We start from the raw sequence: 7091 nt of genomic DNA on the forward strand, positions 1-7091 counted from the left end.
CCCAAATGAGGCCATTATATCTATCGTAAGTCAAATAGACATTGGAAACGTAGTTGCCCAAAATACATGCATGATCTAAATAAGAAAAAAGTTAAGGAGTGAGGCACTTCATGTATATTTATAATTGAATTCCACAGTACATCAACTTCTAATTCTTGGGTTCTTGGTATAGGATAAAATACTCATATTTGCTCTGATATGGAAGCACTAAAGGAAAGTAGGAAGCTGGAGCATGGGGAGCACCACCTAATCATAGGAAACAAAAACATTACACATGTTACAAGGATAGGGGATTATGAGCCCATGCTTAGTAGTGGTGTTACTTTTAGATTATTAAACTATTCTACTCGCCTGATATGGCACAAAACATTATTCCTTTTATGAATTGTATAAGGATGTTTTCCATTATTCTTTTGATATTGAAAATGGTGATATTTTGGTTTATATGAATGGTTCTTTTTTACTTTAAAGATACCCCTTGCAATGGTATATATGGAAATTTTGTTGTGGTACTTAATCTAATAATCTAATCTTAAACATGATTATTCTGAAAATGTTTTAGATAGATCATCTATGTGGCAACGCTGTTTTGGCCATATTTTTGGGCTCAAAAGGCCAAAAATACTTCTTTAGCACTTGCATGAGGACTCTAAGGGCATAAAGTTTGTACCTTTATGTCCTTACAACCTCTCAAGGCACTAGATCTGGAAGAGTAACTCATGGGTCAACCCTTACCCACAAGTTAGCAAATATTGGACCAAAAACCCTCAAAAGAGGTCATAAATAGATCTAAGAAGAGAATGATCAAGTTTGAGGCTTTATTACTAGAAAATGTAGCTAAAGGAATGAAACTTCTGGATCTACAGTCTTTCTCTTAAGTCCTCCAACTTCTTCTTCTTCCACAAGCTTCAAAAGGCACAAATAACACTCAAAAGTGGCTCACACACTCAAAAAGCACTCTAGGGTTTCGTAGATGAGGGTTTGGGACAAGGAAGCTGTAAATGAGGCTAAGGGGTGGGGATTAAGATGTTTAAATAGGGTACAAAACCCTGAAATTAGGGTTTCACCCTGACCAAGCTACTCGCCGAGTCAAGGACTTTGACTCGCCGAGTAGACAACTTAAACTTCACGCATAGTCTGCCTTCTACTCGACGAGTTAGGGCTACCAAATTGTTGAGTCCTTCTCTCAAAATGAATAAATAATTAAATTAAATGCGTACCAGGGAACCGAGCCTTACAATTCTCCCCCACTCGTCTTAGACTTCGTCCTCGAAGTCTATTGCATATGAAAACAACTTCGGGTAGTGCTCCCTTATATCCTCCTTGGGCTCCCAAGTCCACTCCGAGCCCTTGCGGTGCTGCCATAGTACTTTCACTAGCTCAACCCTCTTGTTTTTCATCTCCTTCGTCTTGCGCTCCAGAATCGCCACCGGTCTCTCGATGTAAGGGTACAACTGCCGTGTCATCCACTAAGCACTTCCGTGTGTTGTGGATCTGGCTGAGCTTGGCAGGAAGATCCAGTTTGTATGCTACCTTTCCTACCCGGGCTATGACTTTGAAGGGACCGATATACCTGGGGCCAGCTTGCCCCGTTTCTGGAACCGTATGACACTCTTCTAGGGTGACACCTTCAGGAGGACCATATCGCCCTCCCGAAACTCCAAGTCCAAACGCCGCTTGTCGGCATAGCTCTTCTACCGACTCTGAGCAAACCGAAGCCTGCTCCAGACCTGTTGGATCCGCTCTGTGGTCTTGAGTACTACTTCAATACTCCCCATAACTCTCTGACCGACTTCACCCCAACAGATTGGGGTCCTACACTTCCTCCTGTAGAGCATCTCAAAGTGAGGTCGGTCTATTAATTTGGTTTTAACAAATATATAATCTATATTTTTTTAACATAATAATATTAAATAAGTAAGATTATATTTATAATACGTAATTATAAGCTTTTGTAAAATACGTTATTGTGTTTTAAAATTTCAAATATGTATTTAAATTTTAATATGAATTTGTTAAACAAAAAACAAACTTTATATTTATAATTAATTAATATAATTTAATATATAACACAATATTATAAGTATTAAATATTACATTTAAGTAATAATTAATAGATAAAAAACAAGAAATGTATAAATATATAAAACGAGGGAGTAAAACCGATAACTCAAAGTTTATCCCCATTTTGGGGGAAATGAATAGTATAACATCAAATATGATGTTATACTATTCATTTCCCCCCAAAACGGGGGAATAAATAGAGTAGGGTTGGAGAGAAATGGGAGAAGAAATGGGGATTAATAGCGAATGAGAGTGGGTTGGAGATGCTCTTACCGATGATAAGGGCATTTACGTCGTTTTCAAAAGACAGACAAGAGGCCGAGAGTGAGTCATTGCCCACCTTTTTTGGTGGAACAAGAAACCGTAATTTTTGTATCATTCAAAACTTATAATTTTTATTTCGCTGACATCTATGCTTGTCCCACTTATAATATTCAGACAAAAAGTTGTAAATTTTGTCCAGTGTCTCCCTTTTTTGGGTGGGACAAAATTTAAGCTTTTTGGGTAATACAAAAGTTGTACTTTTTTGCCCTACCAAAATTTTGTCCTATTGACATTAGCACAACAACACACCATGCCATGTCTTGTAATGGTTTTTAAATAAAACCACATCTTTTGTTCTAATAATTAATGTCATATGCCTCGAAATACAAATTTAACATTCTAATTTTCATGGATTTTATATTTTTATGGTAGAATATAACATCTTTTAGGGATGGATATTGAGAGGGTGGAAACTGCTACACCTTTAAATGCATCTTCAACATCCCGTGCATCAGTAATTTTATTAGAGGATCCAATGCATCTTCAGACAAAATTTCAACTATGCGTGTGGAAGAAAGTGAAAAGGAATATGATACTTGGAAAGATGTAGATTACAACATTCTAGATTTAAATATCATGCATTAAAAGACATTAGAAGCATCAATTCTCGACCTTGAAGAACTTGCTAATAGAATAAAATGGCTTAGGGCCATTTTGGAGAACAATCAATAAGGGTCAGGATATTGGATGTTTGCAAAACAACACTCATCAACCAAAGTAACTTGATACAATTGTTGACTTAAATAATAGTTTTCCCTTTTTTTTTGGTGTAATTATCTTTGACGGAAATGCCTGTATGATCAGTAAATTAGATGCATTGATCAAATTATGATATTTTTCATTTTACAAGATTGGATTGGGATTTAGAGGATTTTTATCAAAGTGAAATAGTTAAAAGGGACAAACTTTACTTTGAAAACATTTGTAATAAGAAGCATGGTTACAAAAAAAATAGTTTTACAAAGATCATTGATCTTACTTTAGAAATGAGATCTCACTCTAAGTCCATAAAACTTAAAAGTTCCAACCTGCAAACATTTGCAACAAACTGAAACACAAACCGAAGAGTCACATCTTATCACAAAGATCATAGTTATTGTGAAGTCGAGAAACAAGAACACGGAAAGTGAAGAACCCAACCGTATCACAAAGGGATGAATATGCCGATTTTGATTAGAATGGATCAAATTGTGAGACTTTTTGCAATGATGTGCACATTTCGAGTTGAAGGGACGAAGTTGGAAGCTATTTTGGCTTCATGCGATGCTTTGTATTGAATTTTCGAATCTAATTTCTATGTTCTAAGGCGTAGAGTGTCAAACCACATACTTAAAAGTGAAAGTGTAGGATCGGAGGTTCATGCCGTAAATCTTACTTTAAGTTAGATCTCATTAAGACCATGATTAAAACATAATTTTGGGGTCTTAAGACTGTACAATCGAGTCAATACCGATATTAGAACAAAATGGTTTAGATATAACTTTTATTTAAAACTTTGGAAAATTAAAGATAAATATGGAAGTGGATGCAACCCTAGAAAACTTGTAAAAGACAATTATTGCGGAGAATATTGTCTTTAGAGTGTGTTTGGTACAACGAAATGAATGAAATATATAATGTAATGTGATGGCAAAATAATGGAATGATCGTCCCTCATATTTGCTTAGCTTGAATGAACAAAATAAATCACTCAAAAGTATAAATTGCGGTTATTATCACGTATAATCATATTTAATATTTCGTTGTCTTAAGCGTATCATTTAACTAAAATTGAGTAAACTAATATTTGAGCCTTCAATATATTTATATTTGTAGTTTTCTTCCAATTTTTTTTATAATATTATTTTATTTTTTGAAGTTATAATTCTTTTATACTTCAGTCTTTTTTTGAAGTTATTAAAACGTTATTTTTTCTTTTCCAAAAAACCGTATTTTTTAGCAAAAAAATGTAAAAAAAATGAGAAATAGTAATATTATTTGAATCAAAATAAAAAAATAAAAAGAATTAGAAAACCATAAATAATAAATTATAAAAAAAAAAATAGAAAACAACTCAAACGCCAAAATTGTAATATACTCTAATATATTCATACACTTTACACTTTTTGAAAAATGTCAAAAAAATATCAAATTGATGGAAAATAAAACCAAAAAATACGAAAAATTAAAAAAAAATGAAAAACTTAAAACCGAGTTTAGTTTAAATAGAAAAACTCTAAATTTTAAATTTTTTAGAGTTCATAGTCTAATTTAGTGTGATCAGAAGTTTAGTAACTAAATCGATTCATTTTACCGCCACTTAGGCCACATAGGATGCTACATAAGCACAAGAACCGACTAACCAGGTGCACAACGTCGGAATGGCCAAACTGAACAAATGTTTAGACTTTAGGGTCTAATTTAATGTAATCTGATATTTAGTGGCTAAATTGAGTAAGAACAATGAGAGTTCGACGATCATTTGAGTCAAAACTCATTTATAAAATAATTTTCAATTAAAATAAACTGCATAATTTTATAGAAAACAAACTAGCAAGAAGATAGAATTACATGAGTTTTGTATCAAACTATTGTAATTCTAGCTTATTGCTAGCTTGTTTTCTATAAAATTCTTGTTGTAAAAAAAAGATTAGTGGTGCATTTTGGTGTATGCGAATAACAATTCATACCGATCTCGTTTTTTGTAATGATATAACATAGACAAATCTTTCTTAATGGTTCATGTGTTTTTCTGAATATTAAGTTTAATCCCTTCTTTTGGTCTCATGAAAGGTTTCCACGATTTTAGTTTATATCGTTGTTGCTCCATGTTCCATCTAAAAAGACTTTTAAACCATTTTTATTTTATTTTATATTTTTTAAAACTAATTTTAACATAAAAAGGAAAAAGAAAATTGAAAACCCTATTAAACCTAACCCTCACCTCGTCTTATTCCCCACTGATTTCAATCCCTTATGTCATTCCTCTTCATCGTTGGTGACAAGAAACGAATTGATTGTAGTTGGACAAAACGAATGGATCTTATGAAATCAAGTACAAGTATGTGCAATCAGAACGAAAATAGATTCCCCAGTAGGTTTGAAAGTCCTCTAAACTTGTCTGTATGCTAGCCCCTATTCATCCGATATTGAAGACAGTGGGGCGATGGAGATGAACAAGGCGTGGGTTCGATTTTGTCTGAAAGATGGTAATTTCTGATGGTGATTTGAAACTATGGTGATGTTGGAATTGAGGGATAAGGGTGGTCGATGGTTATTCCACACCCCTCAATCGAGTTGCAATTGTGTAAATTGTAGCTTATCCCCTTCCTTAAACTTGATTTCTAGAAATCTCAAGGAAATTGTGTTGCATAATGTGTCTAAGTCCATAACTATTTTTGGTATGTACTTGACCCGACCCGGCATGGTCCATTTGGGTTGCATGGCATCATGCATTTTGATAGACTAAATGAGAGAAATAACACTTGTGGTTTATTAATATATTATAAGTTCTAATATATTAATAGTATTATTTAATTAGTATTGATCAAGAATTAATTTGGAATTAATTAAGTGATCAAAAGATAACTAATTAAATATATGGGTTGATTATGTAAATCATCCATAACTTGTATTGTGGGCTAAAAGACTCCATGGATTATCAAGTTGGGTTAAACCCATAGGATGCTCCATAGGAGTTACAAACCCATGGGTCATGGAAATGAAGAGTCATGACACATTAGGGTTTACATGGTGTAACCCTAGATGTGTCACACTATATAAGTAACACCTTCTCCACCAAAATCGGCTACACAAGTACAAGAGAGGGCTAGGCCGATTTTTAGAGTGTTTGTATTCTCTCAAAAGTCATTCCAAAAGCATTTGGTGTTGTGTGAAGCATTTGAGGCATCACACTTGGGGTGCTAGGCTCACAAGGTTTCAAGGAATCAAAATCAACTACAAGGTATGTAATTCTAGCCATCCTTTTAGGATTAAAGTTCCCCATGTATGTTAGTTAGGATTATGAACCTTGGAAACCATATTTTGCATGTATTTAGACAAACATAGATCCAAGGTTTATTAGGGTTGCATGTACACTTAGGAAGTGTTAGAATGCTCATAACCCATCAATGGTATCAGAGCCTAGGCTTGTTTGTTAAATACTTGATGCAAACTTGTTTTTCAAAAGCCAAAAACTGTCCAGACAAGAAAACTCGACGAGTTCTGGCCAAAAACTCGCCGAGTTTGTGTGTTATAGCATGAACTCGACGAGTTCCCTGATGAACTCGACGAGTTTGTCATCGAGTGAGCAGTTTTTGGAGTTTGGCTGCTGTAAATGGACTAGAAACATTACCCTAAACTGTTTTGGTGTTGTAAAACTTGTTTTTAGATGGTGTAATGAGTGTTCTAATTCATTTACAATGGCTAATATCAATTTTTCATGATTATATGTGTTCATATGTTCTTGAAACTTTGATATGAATATTCATGTTCTTATGAGTTTTTGATAGATCATAGGAATTACTTGTTTAAATGTTTAATTCATGATCTTTATGTGTTTTAATGGAGTCCATAACTTGTCCTCAAGTTATGGATAACCAAAAGTCTCTTTGTGTTAAAAACCATTAAAAGAACACATAAGTTATAAAATGAAGAGTCTTCATTTTAATAACTCATAAGTTATGAATGTGAAAGGTTTTGTAAAGTTACAAAACTTGCCCTCA

The sequence above is a fragment of the Lactuca sativa genome, chromosome 5, assembly GCF_002870075.4.
Source record: "Lactuca sativa cultivar Salinas chromosome 5, Lsat_Salinas_v11, whole genome shotgun sequence".
NCBI lineage: Eukaryota > Viridiplantae > Streptophyta > Magnoliopsida > Asterales > Asteraceae > Lactuca > Lactuca sativa.